Source organism: Borostomias antarcticus (genome assembly GCF_949987555.1).
Source record: "Borostomias antarcticus genome assembly, chromosome: 11".
NCBI classification, from domain to species: Eukaryota; Metazoa; Chordata; class Actinopteri; order Stomiiformes; family Stomiidae; genus Borostomias; species Borostomias antarcticus.
Genome location: NC_140244.1, coordinates 24,473,521 through 24,490,393, shown reverse-complemented (window position 1 = coordinate 24,490,393; position 16,873 = coordinate 24,473,521). Strand labels below are relative to the sequence as shown.

The window sequence follows — 16,873 nt, the reverse complement described above, 5'->3', positions numbered from 1 at the left end:
GACAATACACACACACACACAAACACACAGGACAATACACACACGCACACACACACAAAGACACAGGACAATACACACACATGCACACGCGCGTGTGCGTGTGCACACACACACACACAGGACAATACACACACACACACGCATGCATGCACGCACACACACACACACACACACACAGGACAATACACACACACGCACGCACACACACACACACACACACACACACACACACACACACACAGAACAATACACACACACACACACACGCATGCATGCACGCACACACACACACGCACACACATACACACACACACAGGACAATACACACACACACACGCACACAAAACACACACAAAAAACACACGCACACCAAAGAAAGCCTCAGATTGACAACAAATTCAGTGCCAAGTTTTAAATTTGAAAATATCACTGAATGTCACCTCTTTGCCGTTTTTTGTGAAGAAGACTGTCGTCAACCCGGCTTCCAACGTATCACAATTCTGTCACCACGGTTACATTTGGGTCCAAACTGCTGGCCCACTGGGTACATTGTAAAGCCTGCAGAGAAGAGACAGCATCAGAGCCCCATTCAAAAGTCCAATGTAGTAAATCTCCATTGATTTTTAAAGGAACATATTAATAGTTAATAACAGAAATCAAGAGGGATCTGTCAATGAGGACCTTGGTGAAAACCACGTCTTTGTTGACCACTGTGTCGAGTCCAACACCAGTTTCAGAAAAAAATGGGTTGAAATAATTGTTTCTTTAACAGGCCACAGTTAGCAATCTTTTAAGCAAACCATTCACTGAAAATTGAATTGCCATTGAGCCTTATTAAAAGCAGGGGGTAGCCTGGGGAGCTTGAGATCAGCACCACTACTGTACGTATATCACTGGAATGACAAATGCAAAGACGACAACAAAAACAGCTAAACACACAATCAGGTAAAGGGGAGCAATAAAATGCATATTGCAATAGTCCAGGCGTAAGGTAGGCGGGGTTTCAACAAAAGTACCTTGAGTGTATGCAAGAGTTCAAATGTCAATAACATGAAGTAGTAATGCATCTCAGCTAGCAGTTTGAGAAACTCCACTGCAAACCTTCCACTGCCAAGTCCCTTACTGTACGCACTGTCTACCCCTCACTTACTGTACGCACTATCTACCCCTCACTTACTGTACGCACTGTCTAACCCTCACTAACTGTATCACTGAAGTCTAGCCCATGAAGAACAGACCTGTTGACCAGTGAAGCCGTCTGTCTCTCTCGTCCAAAAGGCCCTGAAGTCCAGATCATGAAGAACTCAAGCCCTTATGCAGTCGTAACCATGAAGAAGCAACCATTCAAGCTTATGTGCAATACTGTAACATAACGTTAGTGTTTATTTTTGGGTTATGATTCAAATAATCTGTTTTAAAAATATTTTTTTTTAAGTCTTGCCATGATTTCATTGTGCAGGACAAAAATATACACGATTGTGAATCAAATCACAACCCTGAAATGATTGGTTATCCTTAATTACAGAATAGCTACACTGAATACTGTACTAAATGTATGTCGATGGCAAACTTGAATGGGGAAGTTTCCTCCGACTCCAGTATCATGTCAGGCCTCAATAATCTATGTGATGATACACCTTAGCTGGTTGATCTATCGATCGATCGATCGTTGGACGTAGGAGTAAATCTAGCAGGCTACTAGTTGCTCCTGATCGGTCGATAGATCGATAGATACTTCATTGATCCCCCAGGGAGAAATCTGGTGTTTGAGCAGTTGAAAATTACAGAAAGGTTGGAAAGAAAAGAAACACTAGATACAGAATAACAGGAAGTGTGTGTGTGTGAGTGGGGGGGGGTTAGAAGCATAAAAAGAGGGATATCAGGGGCTATATACATCCATATGTACAGTAACTGTGCAGTATAGAATATAATAGGATAAGATACTGTATATATACCTACTGTACATACATACGTACATACATACTGTACAGACCTGTACATACATACATACATACATATATACATACATACATACATACATACATACATACATACATGCATGCATACATACATACATACATACATACATACATACATACATACATGCATACATACTGTACATACATGCATACATCATGGCTGTCGAGATATATCTAGTAATACATGTATACATACATACGTGCATCACATCAATATATTTTGTAAATGGAGATTTTTCTCCCCCTCTTGTGTTGTCTTCATGAAAGTGTATCGGAGGGGCCATGCGCAGTCCAAACCGTCATCACACAGGCCCTGGTCTGTGGTGAGGCAGAGCCGGATGGACCCCAAGATAAGACCTTTTTTTACACTCATCCTCTCCTCCGAGTGAAACCAGGATGACTCTCTCTCCTTTGTTCTAGAGGGCCAGTGTCAACAGATCCTGGCGTCCTGTGGCTGACATCAAAGAGACTGGGTCTCCTCTTTTAACGAAGGACTGGAGTGGGACGGTTTACGACCAATCCCGTCCCATCACCTTCTCTCCCACTCCCTCTCTGAGAACATTCCAGAACACCAATATGCATAGGAAGTCAAAATGCATAGAAACTGCTATTTCAACCATGAAACCATGAGTTATTCTCCAAGTACGATTGTTTATTCTATAATGTAGAACATACCGGTGAATAAACAGGAGCTGGGGATCAAACGGGCTCAGAGCAGTATTAAAACTGTGAATCCAACATGTGGGTGTGATTAAAGATGTCATGTTTGGACTTTATATGCTCCGGCTAATGTACTGAATATGAATATGCCATCCTTCCTGATGTCCTCCCAATGTGTTGTAAATGAGATTGAATACTCAGGGATTCAAATATAACTGTTGGTCAGTCTCTCTCTGATACTGAGGGAGGTGTGATGGGACACTCTCCTGGCCTGGGGGTCACAAGAACACAAGGGGTCACTCAGCTGGGGGTCACAAGAACCCCCCACCCCCCGGCGAATCACGGGTATGTATTCTTGAAAGTTACAGCTTTCTTTCTCTTGTTTCAACCCCTTGTGTTTTTGTTGTGTGATCCACCGTAACATCACCATGTTAACATCAACCTGCCGAGGGACTACAGATGGAAATTAGCAGCTTGCTATAATCTGGCGTATTTACGATCACACTTGTGTTTTTGTCCATTAATATGCACTGTCCCTATTTTAAATAAAATAAAATAAAAATAAACATCACAGATCCCGTGTGCCATTAAAGCAAGTAACTGTCTCCGTGGAATTGCAAGAAAACAGCCTGTTAGGTATAGGAGTATCTACTGAAATAAAACCATCCACGAACTGTTCATCGGATCCAACTCTTGGCAAGAGCGGGAGTGGAGCAGTTGAGACTTTCGCAACTTAATTCTGAACCGTTCCGGTTGGCTGTACGCCAAACAGCGCCGGAACAGACTCTGTACTGTACCCTGTAAAAATATGAGCGCTAAGTCTGAATTCGGAGACTCTGCGACTCCCAACGTTCGCCAAACAGCCGAATGGTAAATGGACTGCATTTATATAGCGCTTTTCCACCTTAGCAGCACTCAAAGCGCTTTACAATGGCCTCTCATTCACCCATTCACACACCAATGGCGGTAGCTGCCATGCAAGGCGCTAACCTGCTCATTGGGAGCAATTTGGGGTTAGGTGTCTTGCTCAAGCACACTTCGACATGTGGACAGTCGGAGCTGGGATTCGAACCACTGACCCTTCGATCACTGAACGACCCGCTCTACCAACTGAGCAACAGCCGCCCGAACCGCGAAGCTGCAACGAAAGAAGAGCCGACGTGCGACGCCGTTCACCAAAACCAACCACGCTGATCACGTGGGTCTTGGAGACTCCAACGAGAGCTGCCCAGCCGAGCCAGTCAGCGCACACACAAACCGTAAGGTCCGGCCTAACGCTCTCGTTTGATGTGGTCTGTGGTGCTAAGCGGTTTTGAGCTTAGAGAATTAGGACAGGCTGCAATCTGATGATATCATTCATTTCCCTTCTGCTTTGTTTCCATACCGCCGCATCTGTGTTTCCATCTATTATTGAATTGTGTGTTTTCACATTATCTTGATAATTGATGAGTATACTTCAATACATTTTAAACGCTTTGATCACGTCGTTGTAGCGTCATCAACGGGTCTCTAGGTCACTTGCTTGAGTCGAGACCTCCTCTTTCAGATCGAGATTGATAAAGCCAGACTATTGATAAGGTTATCTGTTTCCAGAGTGATAGTCAGGTTTCCATGGTTATAAACTCCTAAACTGCTAGAAAAGGCATGCTATGACATTGGCCCGGGTTTCCCGAACGAGTTAAGAAGCACTTAACTCCAAAGTACTTCTTAACTCCCATACAAAGGGTTGCTTAAGAAGGGTTCCTTAAGAAGGGTTCCTTAAGAAGGTTCTTTATCGGGAAACGTGGCCACTGTCAGTTTCACATTGAGAGCCGATCGACCGTTAATGGGGGGTGGGATGGGGGGGGCTATAATGTCCTGAAATGTTCGGCCCCTACAGGACTGAGCTGTGACTTACCTGCCGTCGTCTGTGTGGTAGGCGATGGGAGTGTGGCAGCCAGCCTGGCCGGTGGTCAAGCTTGTAAGAGTGAGACACCAGGCCCATGGCAATGGTCCCTGTCACCTCGGTGTCCATTATAGTCACCTGCAATACCACACAGAGATAGAGCACACTGGGACTACCTCTGGCACTGTGATCATCCCAGGAAAAAAACACACAGCCAAAGTAATTAAAATGGCTGTGAATAAACGCTGAGTTATCATGTTATTTTATTCAAGGTGGATGATGATTACTAAGCACCGAACGGGTTACCCATTACCAATGTTGATGTTTCACAACGCAAAATCTTAAAGCAACAGAAAATAAAATCCGCCTACACAGTCACTGTGGGAACTTCACTGAGTCATGTTTTTTGTGGAAAACTCCTGTCAGAGGGGGGGGGGGGGTGCTTTTAAATCACACTTTCCAAGGCAGGCCAGGCAGTTTCTCAACCAGATGCCTACAGCCTGACTCCTTCACTGGGCACAGCTGGACTGGCCATCTCCCCAGCACCAGCCTGGGCAACCTCCCCAGATCCAGAGCCCTATGTGCCCCTGAGCCTGGCACAGCCAGGCCAGCAGCTGCAGCACCGCTGCCAAGCAGAATTAGGTGAGAGGTGAGCCAGGCCTGAACAGAAGGGTAGTCCCTCCCTCCCTCCCTCTCTCTCTCCCTCTCTCTCTCCCTCTCTCTCTCTCTCTCTCTCTCTCTCTCTCCCTCCCTCCCTCCCTCCCTCTGACGCTGGCTCTGCTGCTGGGGAAAGATGGCCAAATTTTCTCTCTCTCACCCCCACTCTCTCTCCATCATTCCCTCTCTCTCTGTCTCTCTCTCTCACCCCCACTCTCTCTCTCTATCATCCCCTCTCTCTCTGTCTCTCTCTCACCCCCACTCTCTCTCCATCATTCCCTCTCTCTCTGTCTCTCTCTCTCACCCCCACTCTCTCTCTCTATCATCACCTCTCTCTGTCTCTCTCTCTCACCTCCACTCTCTCTCTCTATCATCACCTCTGTCTGTCTCTCTCTCTCACCTCCACTCTCTCTCTTTCTCTATCATCCCCCCTCTCTCTGTCTCTCTCTCTCACCTCCACTCTCTCTCTCTCTCTATCATCCCCTCTCTCTCTGTCTCTCTCTCACCCCCACTCTCTCTCTCTCTCTATCACCACCCTCTTTCTGTCTCTCTCTCTCACCCCCACTCTCTCTCTCTATCATCCCCTCTCTCTCTCTGTCTCTCTCTCTCACCCCCACTCTCACTCTATCATCCCCTCTCTCTCTGTCTCTCTCTCTCACCCCCACTCTCTCCCTCTATCATCACCTCTCTCTGTCTCTCTCTCACCTCCACTCTCTCTCTCTCTCTCTCTCTATCATCCCCTCTCTCTGTCTCTCTCTCTCTCTCACCCCCACTCTCTCTCTCTCTCTCTCTCTCTCTATCTCCACCCTCTTTCTGTCTCTCTCTCCCACCCCCCCCCTCTCTCTCTCTATCATCCCCTCTCTCTCTGTCTCTCTCTCTCACCTCCACTCTCTCTCTCTCCATCTATCATCTCCTCTCTCTCTCTCACACCCCACTCTCTCTATCATTCCCTCTCTGCCTCTCACTCATCCTCTCTCTCCATCACCCTCTCTCTCACCCACACTCTCTCTCTCTCTCTCTCACCCACACTCTCTCCCTCTCTCTCACCCCCACTCTCTCTCTCTCACCCCACTCTCTCACAGCCACTCTCTCTCTCTCACCCCTGCTCTCTCTCTCACCCCACTCTCTCTCACCCTCTCACTATTTCGATGACAGACTTTCTCTTCAATTTTATTTTCACTTTGTTTCAGCTTGGACAGGATACACTGCATTATTCAAAATAAGCCTCCATTCAAATTCCTTTATAATACTTAGAGACGGGGTATAAAGACCTAAAGTATAAAAAATAAATACATAAAAACTACATAAAAACGCACAAAAGCACATTGACCACTGAATGGAATTCAAATCAATCAGTTGAAATAAGTGAAATGCCACAGCTAATGGTCTGGATCTGTGGAAGATAGATTGGTTATGGAGCTGAGTACGCAGAGCACTGATGAAGGTCAAATGAATCCCTTGTGAAGCGTAATGAGGAAACACGCGGACACCACTGACGCATGTTGTGACAGAAGCGTGACCTCCGCTGGGAAAAAAAACGCCAAACTTTGGAGATCTATGGGAAATTCACAGGATATGAGTCACAATGGGAAGAACCTCCTAGCTCTAAGTATGGAGGAGGTTATTTAATAATCACCCTAAACTCGTCACTGTAAATGTCAAACTCCTATAATCTAACCTGAATGATCCATCAAGCCTCCCTATGTGAATCTCATTTAAAATACTTCTGGTGGAAGAGAGCTGGTCTGACAATCAGGATCCACTTTCTTTAATGAGAGGATACTGAGGCATGCTGGGGAAAAAAAAAACTTGGGTTCAAAACACACAAACACATCTCTCCGGGGTCAAGGCAGGAGACGACATCACATTCACATAAATGCCACAGCAGAAAAGCCCTCACAGACACTATGCATAACCAGAGCATGTCACAAACTGTTCTAATTAGATGCACCTTCTTTAAAATGGCTTCTACAGTATTATACAGTATGCTATGGTACTGTACGTTTAAAGCAACACCATTGCTATTGTTCCTTTGAATCTGAACGAGAAGAGCCCAGAGTGGACCCAGGCTTGGGTGCTTTGTGGGGGGGCTCTCCTGTCTGCTCAGCTCAACATGGAAAAAAGTACACTGTAAGCTGCTGGATAACGTCGAACGATTCCAGGTCTAAAACCCAGGAGAGGAAGTCCATCAAGCCTGCCCAACATGCCACTACCACAGCCCACTACTGGGCATGCCTGCCTGCCTGCCTGCCTGCCTGCCTGCCTGCCTGCCTGCCTTCCATCCCCTCCATCCTCGTCTACATGCCGTCTCTAGTAAGGCCTCATAAATTAACCACCACAACCCTCTCCATCCCTTAATTTACGACTCAACCCTAGCAGGCTTTCCTGTGCTAAATCACCTAGACTAGTCTCTGCAGACTGTCCTGTCGAACCGCGGGGCCTGCCGGACAAGGCGAGGCCAACGCTGCGAGCGCACCGGCTAAAATAAATGTGCAATATTCTCTCGCAGAAAAAAAAAACAACGTTGAGTGTTAGATTAATCTCAGCTTCCACAGAGAGGAAGATGCCCCCCATACCCCAAAACCTATCCCTCATAACGACACTGCATGGACATTTTTGAGGTAGTGGTTTTGCACTGGTGAACAGGGACTGCAGGGGTCTCTAACAATTTAATATGAAGTTTAGAAATTTGTCAGCCATAAGATTCCAGAGGATAAGATTACTGGATGGATGGAAAAGCAATCTTGGGCACAACCAAGAGTGATGGTGTGTCCAACCCTATCATATTGTGTATAATCCCCAACATTTCAAAATGAATGATTGTCGGAGAAGCAAAATATTTACCGTGAAAAAATGAGCACATGAAAATCCTTTTAAATGCAAAAAAAGCAAAACAGATATTACTAATATTTTTCAATGTATGGCACATGGACAGAAGGAAGAATCACACGGGCCTAGAGCAACACACAGGCCTAGAGCAACACACACTCTTAGAGCAACACACAGGCCTAGAGCAACACACACTCTTAGAGCAACACACAGGTCTAGAGCAACACACACTCCTAGAGCAACACACAGGCCTAGAGCAACACACAGACCTAGAGCAACACACAGGCCCAGAGCAACACATGGGCCTAGAGCAACACACAGGCCTAGAGCAACACATGGGCCTAGAGCAACACACAGGCCTAGAGCAACACACAGGTCTAGAGCAACACACTCCTAGAGCAACACACAGGCCTAGAGCAACACACAGACCTAGAGCAACACACAGGCCCAGAGCAACACACAGGCCTAGAGCAACATACAGGCCTAGAGCAACACACAGGCCTAGAGCAACACACAGGCCCAGAGCAACACACAGGCCTAGAGCAACACACAGGCATAGAGCAACACACAGGCCTAGAGCCACAGGCCTAGAGCAACACACAGGCCTAGAGCAACACACAGGCCTAGAGCCACAGGCCTAGAGCAACACACAGGCCTAGAGCCACAGGCCTAGAGCAACACACAGGCCTAGAGCAACACACAGGCCCAGAGCAACACACAGGCCTAGAGCAACACACAGGCATAGAGCAACACACAGGCCTAGAGCCACAGGCCTAGAGCAACACACAGGCCTAGAGCAACACACAGGCCCAGAGCTACACACAAGCCTAGAGCAACACATGGGCCTAGAGCAACACACAGATCTAGAGCGACAGGCCTAGAGCAACACACAGGCCTCGAGCGACACACAGACCTAGAGCCACAGGCCTAGAGCAACACACAGGCCTAGAGCAACACACAGGCATAGAGCAACACACAGGCCTAGAGCAACACACAGGCCTAGAGCAACATACAGGCCTAGAGCGACAGGCCTAGAGCAACACACAGGCCTAGAGCAACACACAGGCCTAGAGCAACACACAGGCCCAGAGCAACACACAGGCCTAGAGCAACACACAGGCCTAGAGCAACACACAGGCCTAGAGCAACACACAGGCCTAGAGCAACACACAGACCTAGAGCAACACAAAGACCTAGAGCAACACACAGGCCTAGAGCAACACACAGACCTAGAGCAACACAAAGACCTAGAGCAACACACAGGCCTAGAGCGACAGGCCTAGAGCAACACACGGGCCTAGAGCAACACAGACCTAGAGCAACACACAGACCTAGAGCAACACACAGACCTAGAGCAACACACGTTTTTTCTTGACAAAGTGCCCTGATCAGGAACACATCTTTGGCCCTAGTTTTAGGCCATAAGCTACTTTAATGTTACGGTAATGAAAGGACTACTGTATGTCACAGACAATGTTATTATCGTTGAATGACCTAATTCACAGCAGTGCTCAAGCACATATCACACATCCGCCAGCAGCTCCAATGGCAACAAGCCCTCAACCACGACTGTGGTAACGACCCAGAGCTACTGAAGTAGGTGCTGACTCTTACCTCAAAGTAGCAACTTCCCTTTGATAAAGGACCTGAAGCCACATAACAACCCACTTCATCAGAGTCCCCCTGGTAACTAAAAACAAAATCAGACAATAACACGCAACAGGAACATGTCAGAGATCATGGAGATCGTTAAGTGCAATTCAGTCACTCAGCAAAGTCACTTGAAAGAGTAGAGTTTTCATCACTCTTTTCAGCAAAATCTTTTAATGGAAGGGTTAGGGTTATTGAGTTTTAAGTATTGAGTTTATGTTTCTTTAGTGGAATAAAAAAGCAGTCGTTTTGAAGTTCCATTCGAATAACAAATGTTAACAAACATTTACACTTTGCATATAGTTACAAGAAAACACATAGCTAGAAAACAGGCCACTGGAGTTTCCAGGAGTCAGAAGAACTAGGCTAAATTATAGTCTGGTTATTGAGTGAAGCTTTCATCATATTTTTCACTATGGCAAACCTTTTATCTTTTTCCGACGAATTGTGAATCAGTGGAGTTAAAGGAGTCATGCTTGGTTCTGGTACCGTAGAGACCAACGGCGCCCAGGCATTTGGACCTACATGGACGTACCTAAGAATGAGCTCTAATCTACCCTGTTTATAGACAGACAGCTTTTACACAGCAGTTACCATGATGGGAAAGAAGTATTCTGCCCTACTTTCTTGGACAAAATGATGTTTTGATGAAAATGTATTAAACACATGGAAATTGCTCATGCTTGGCAGCTCAGTGAAAATGTGTGATGTCCTGTTACAATATTGCAGGAGTACGGTAGGAGGAGGGGTTGGAGAGGTGAGATTAGAATTGACAGATGTGGGTAGGAGAGGTTAGGATTGACAGATGGGTGGTAGGAGAGGTTAGGATTGACAGATGGGTGGTAGGAGAGGTTAGGATTGACAGATGGGGGGGTTGGAGAGGTTAGGATTGACAGATGGGGGGTAGGAGAGGTTAGGATTGACAGATGGGGGGGTAGGAGAGGTTAGGATTGACAGATGGGGGGTAGGAGAGGTTAGGATTGACAGATGGGGGGTAGGAGAGGTTAGGATTGACAGATGGGGGGTAGGAGAGGTTAGGATTGACAGATGGGGGGGTAGGAGAGGTTAGGATTGACAGATGGGGGGGTAGGAAAGGTAAGGATTGACAGATGGGGGGTAGGAGGAGGAGGAAGAAGAAGAGGCATGTAAGATGATGAAGGCACTTCAGAAGCTCCGCCCTGAAACTGTCGAGAGCTGTTAGCCTGTTAGCCAGATCATGCTCTCACCTGAGGGTGTCTCCATCCTTCAGAATCCTCTTGTAGCGTTCCTGATAGCGAAAGGCTCGCACCTCTCTGACCCGATGACCTCTCTGACCCGATGACCTCTCTGACCCGACGACCCCAGCTCAGGAACCTGTAGTGCAGGTTGATGTCATCCATCTCACAGAAGGACGCTAAAAACAAACTGGTATTAAAGGACAGGTTCGGAATTTAGCATTATAAGCCATGTTATAAGGTTGTTTACCATTATATACAATGGCCGATATCAACGTTTCGTCAAACGGTGCACTCTCGAGATATAGCCCGTCGCCGCTAACACACTCAATGGATCCATAGGTGCATAGACAAAATCCCTCAAAAACACCATAAACTCTCATTTTCAAAGACACGAAACTCACCGAGTGGTCACTGGTGTCCGTTGATGTTCTGACCAAAAAATTGCCACAAAGTATGCTTCCGATCGGGTTTTATTGATCATATTATTTCCATTGATTTGTATTGACAACAAAGCCAGAGATGTTTAGATTCATCCACATCCCATATTTGTTTTGATCAACAAACACTTCTACCCAACACTACCAATGAAATACCAGCTGCAAAGCAATCTTAGGCTTCTTGACTTGTTGTTATTGTGTAGACCTGGGTCCCGGAAGCAGCTCTTCTTCTTCTACGGTAGCCTCCACACTCAGTCAAGACCTCCCAAAGTTCAAGCGAAAGTTTACAAACGTATGTACTGCAAGTGAAAATAGTTCTACGCTAAATGATAAATAAAACCCGATCAGAAGCATACTTTGTGGCGATATTTTGTCAGTTTCCTGTCTGAAAACGGTGGTTTATGGTGTTTCTGAGGGATTTTGTCTATGCACCTATGGATCCATTGAGTGTGTTAGCAGCGACAGGCTATATCTCGAGAGTGCACCGTTTGACGAAACTTTGATATCAGACATTGCAGTATGATCGTAAATAGCCTTATAACATGGCTTTTAATACTAAATTCCGAACCTGTCCTTTAAGATTGTGTAGGTGCAAACTGTACGTTTCGGAATGCCCAGGGTGAGATTCGAAGGCTGAGCTATCTCTTCATCAGTGCGGGTGGAAGGTATTATAAATACCCCCTAACCTCACTCCACATCTACAGGGCATCCAGGTCACGGCACCAGTGTAACCCATATGTTTCGGCATGCCCAGGGTGGGATTCAAACCAGGGTCTCCTACGGGACAGATATTTTTTAAACCACCTACACCAATGAAAAGCTAGTGGGTGGATGGTATTTATACTGGGGGAGTGAGTTTAACCAATAACTTACTACCTAATCGGGGTCTGTTTCACTCGGTTACATAGGTCTGGGCCTAAATAGGCAACAGGGTTGTTCTACAATCAATGTAATTTTATGGTATAGATAACTAAATGGGCTAAATATTGAGAGAATGAGAGTGATGAGTGACATAGACCAACATGGCCCCATCCATCTGTGAGCTCATAAGGAAGGAGCTCACAGCTGGGACTAGTTTGAAACAATCATGTATAATGTGTTACACGTACATTGCTTACTTTGGTTTGATCTAATACTTTTCCCTAAATACAGTTGTAGGATGCATGCTGACAACGCCACACTAAAGCACGGCCTAGGAAGAGTGCAAGTTGTCTGAAGCAGCCTACTGGTTCAAAAAGAGGGTGTGTCTTACAGTGACAGTCTAACTCAGTGGCTCAGATAGCTACCTAATTAGTTATTCTGCAAAGCTTCAAATGTAGATTGACCATAACGAGATTACTATCATTCAAAATGATTACTGTCATTTTGAAAAAGTTATTCATCGCAGGGGCAAATTTGGTCAGACATTCACTTCTAGCTATATAGGATAGCCAGAAACGAGTAACTAGGCTAGCCATCATTTAGCCAATTAGCTAATAGCAGCTAGCATTGCGTCTGCAGTCCAACGTCTGACAAGCTATGGAAATTCGCTGCTACCGATTTGAAACGCTTTTTACCTTCTATCCTTTCGTCAATACATTTTGAAAGCCACTTTTTGCATTCACTGTAGTTATGACTCCAAAGGAAGAAGTTTGGAAAGCACGGCGCTCTTTAGTGACATCAGACTGAGATCACACTGATGACGTCACTGAGCCAATCGGCTCTCTCTTTTTCTCTCTGTGTGCGTGCGTGTGTGTTTTCGCGCGCACGTAGTGCGTATGCCTGTATTTGTCAGGTGAGTTGTATATTATTTTATACCATGGCCCTACCATATTCCCATCCACAAATTAAATAGCTGTGTATAGACCACCAACCACTAACCAGGGGATAAGCTATAGTCCCACTTAGTCACTATAGCCTAAATAAAGATTCGTTTACTGCCCATTAATGCTGTGCCATCAGTCCCTTAAAGGTAACACTTATGATCCTTCAGGTGACTGTTTGACCCTCAATTAAACTCCTGAGTTGAACTAAATTGCCATACAGGGTATTTCCAGGGAGGGTGTCCTGTAAAGGTACTATAGTGCACAGTGCCCGTGGGTTGTGGTTGGTTCTGCATATTCTAAATATCTAAATATCTGTCTGTCTATCAAATATCAGTGATTAAATACCATGACTCTTACAGCAAACTCTCTGGGGCTGCACATGTAGGCTAGAAAACACTACTCAGATAAATCGACTGAATCAGTTCACCAAAATTCACCATTCAAACCCTCACCTCCGGCGTACATCAGAAACGTAAACTACAATGTTTTCTTTCATGACAGAAATCAGTGAATGCACCCAAAACTGAAGAAACAATTAGCCTACTCGACTATGTTTAAACAGTTGAAAAATGGATGTTTGTACAGTGCTGCAGTATCTGCATGTATGTATCGTCAGCATGAAGAGGAACCGAGGAGAGAGCCTGGGAGACCTGAATAGAGAAAGTACATGAGAAGGAGGAGGTAGTTGCAGAAGAGGAGAAGGAGAAGGAGGTGATGATGGTGGTGGAGGAGGAGGAGGAAGGTTAGTAATCCAGGGTGGAAAAAGAGAGCCCCCATCGGTCTGGAACAGTCTCCTAACAGAACGTGTGGAAACAGACTGGGTCTGTAGCATTGATGGGAGCACGAGAAGGCAGGTGAGTTCTTCTCTCAGTGCCAAGATTAATCACCCCTACTAAGATCAACAGAGTTCTTGAGTGTTAGGGGGTTCCAAAGGGGCGGCTGTAGCTCAGTTGGTAGAGCTGGTCGTTTAATGATCGAAGGGTCAGTGGTTCGAATCCCAGCTCCGACGGTCCACATGTCGAAGTGTCCTTGAGCAAGACACCTAACGCCCAAATTGCTCCCAATGAGCAGGTTAGCACCTTGCATGGCAGCTACCAACATTGCTGTGTGAATGTGTGAATGAGAGGCCATTGTAAAGCGCTTTGAGTGCCGCTAAGGTGGAAAAGCGCTATATAAGTGCAGTCCATTTACCATTTACCATACAAAGGGGGATGTTCAAGGGTTCTAGAGTCATGCCCACTGTGCAGCAGACCAGTAATCCTGAGAGCAGGTACATGTAATCCCCACACACCATGTTCCCCCATGCCTGCATGATGCTTGGCCGGGACCCAAAATATACTCAATTATGGGGTTAAGTTTCTCCAGGCCAGCAAGCCCTTATTTTAGAGCGATGCCAACATAAGTCAACATTGTTAGATCAACATTGTTAGATCAACATCTAAACCCAGTTTTATGCTCTCTGAAATACTCATTTGTCATTGTTGTCATAATGTTCTTGTTGAATCATGACAACAGCAAATAAACCCCATGTCTGTCCTCACACTACCCTGATCCATGGCGGCAACCCCAGACATGCTGAGCTGTACAGTGTACCTCAACATAATAAAATCTACACATGCTAACTAACTAACATTGCGACTTTTCAGAGTATATTTCTCGTCGTAGAGTGACACACAGCACGCGTGGAATGGGCGATGACACTCACTTTTCTGGCCCCCGGGTGAAACTGTTTTTTTTGCTTCCCTCTGGAATATGTAGGGGTGGGACCTATGCCCACCCTCCCTTTGCTCTCTGCGCATTGTGTTGCCTCTTTGTATGAAATGCGCTATATAAATAAAGTTTGATTTGATTTGATTTGACACAGAACACACACACACGCACACACACATGCTGAAACGGTCTTCGAGGAAATTTGTCCTCTGCATTTCTCCCATCCAGGCTGTCCTCCTCCAGGGGCAGCCAGGAGCAGTGGGCAGCCTCGTCAGTGGCACCCAGCTCCCAGAATTCCATTCAATCGAACGAGGCAGCAAGATCTCCAGAAAGAGTAAGCTGATAATTATCTTCCTACGCTGCAACTTAGTTAAGTTTTTGGACACGCTCAAAAGACTGTGTTGACTACAGCACTCATACAAAAACGTCAACGTTTTACTGTGCCAGCTTTGGTTTGTGGTACAGTATGGGGGGGATCTCTAGAAGATGGAGCCTGAGAAGAAAATGTTGAACGGTTCAGCGGATAGATGGATTGCATTATTAGCAGCTGGCACAGACTCTCTTCTGTACATTTCCAGTGAATGAACGTCCTCCTAATTATCCAGTTGATGGCTCTTCCAGTCCAAACAACTGACCCTAAATCACCTTCCAGTCCAAACAACTGACCCTAAATCACCTTCCAGCCTCATCTTTCACTGTATGCTTTGGTTCATGTAAATTATTTGGGAAATAGCTGATCTGAAAAGGAAATCTATGAAAACTTTTTGTGAAACTCTCAATGTGCTCAGAATTATGACTATAGAGTCTTGTCACCATGACACCCCTGGTTTGACATCACATTCATACTGCAGATTAGAAAGAGGCAGGATGAGCCCTCTTGTGGAGGCAAAACCCAAGACCTGGCAAACATCCAGCAATAACAACAATTGGTTATAGTAAAACAAATGTATATTAGTCAACAACACAAAGTACATGGTACAGGTATATGCGTGCTGCTCACTAGCCTTGTACAGTAGTCATACATGTCAGACTCTTTGATTCGTTCACACCTGATGACTTTCACATCTCTACATGGATGGCTACTATACCCTGATTAGATAGGACTTTTATATCTCTACTGTAAATGGATGGCTCACTAATGTAGCTGTAGTGTACCCTGTCTAGGTGTCTGCTCTATGGCTCACTACTGTAGCTGGTCTAAGGGAATGTGTCTTGCACATTAAACTTAGTCCAGGACATGAACAAAGAACTACTTCCATTGGGAGACTGAGTGACTCGATTGATGCTTTTTATTCCAGAACGATAGGCTTAATCTGTTCCCAGGAAACTGTCTCTAAAAGTTATCTATCATTCACTACTTCATCTAGAATCAAAACATAAGGAATGGTTGTTTTTTTCCCTTTCCTGCAAACGCTAGTGATGCACTTGTTATAAAGCTTGACACTGCGGCACAGTTGAAAGCATTGCAATATATGGTATATTTCTAAGTATTTGTTACCATGGCAAATATGACTGAATAGTCTTGAGACATTCATGCTTGAAAGTGCACCTTGTCATACATGAAATGTAGAAAAAAGGGCTGAATATAGGTGTGTGCATATGTGGAAGAAGGGAGGAGGGGATATTTTGATAATTTGCAAAGGGAACATAATCCCCCCCTCCCTCTCTCTCTCTCTCTCTCTCTCCCCCCCCCCCCCTCTCTCTCTGTTTCTCTCCCTCCCCCCTCTCTCTCCCTCTGAGTCCCAGCCCCTGAAGGTGTCATAACTGTGCTCTCTCTCTCCTTCTCTATCACCGCCTTTCACATCTTTAAAAGCTGCTGCTTTGCTGTGTCTCTCTCGATCTCCGTTGGTTTCCTCTGGCACTGCAGGGGACTTCTGCCTCTCGACTGAACCGGCTAAGCACCAAGGGGAAGCTGAAGAGACGGAGAGAAGACAGAGGAGAGAGAGAGAGAGAGAGGAGACAGAGAGAGAGGGAGAGAGAGAGAGACAGAGAGATACATCCAGAAATAGCATCAGCCACATTTGACTGAGAGAGTGTGGAGAAC

At 45.7% G+C, this 16,873-nt stretch overlaps 1 pseudogene across 1 annotated transcript in view; it reads right to left on the bottom strand.

The window, feature by feature from the left end:
• The window catches only part of LOC311315523 (SPRY domain-containing protein 3-like), a 51,075-nt pseudogene extending 40,036 nt beyond the window's left edge, over positions 1-11,039 (bottom strand). Inside the window, exons 1-4 of the transcript in view lie at positions 10,887-11,039; positions 9,625-9,700; positions 4,537-4,662; positions 441-558 (exon numbers count right to left, since the gene is read on the bottom strand). The product of the transcript in view is annotated as an SPRY domain-containing protein 3-like (transcript). The remainder of the gene's footprint in view (positions 1-440; positions 559-4,536; positions 4,663-9,624; positions 9,701-10,886) is intronic.
• Between the last annotated feature and the right edge of the window lie 5,834 nt (positions 11,040-16,873).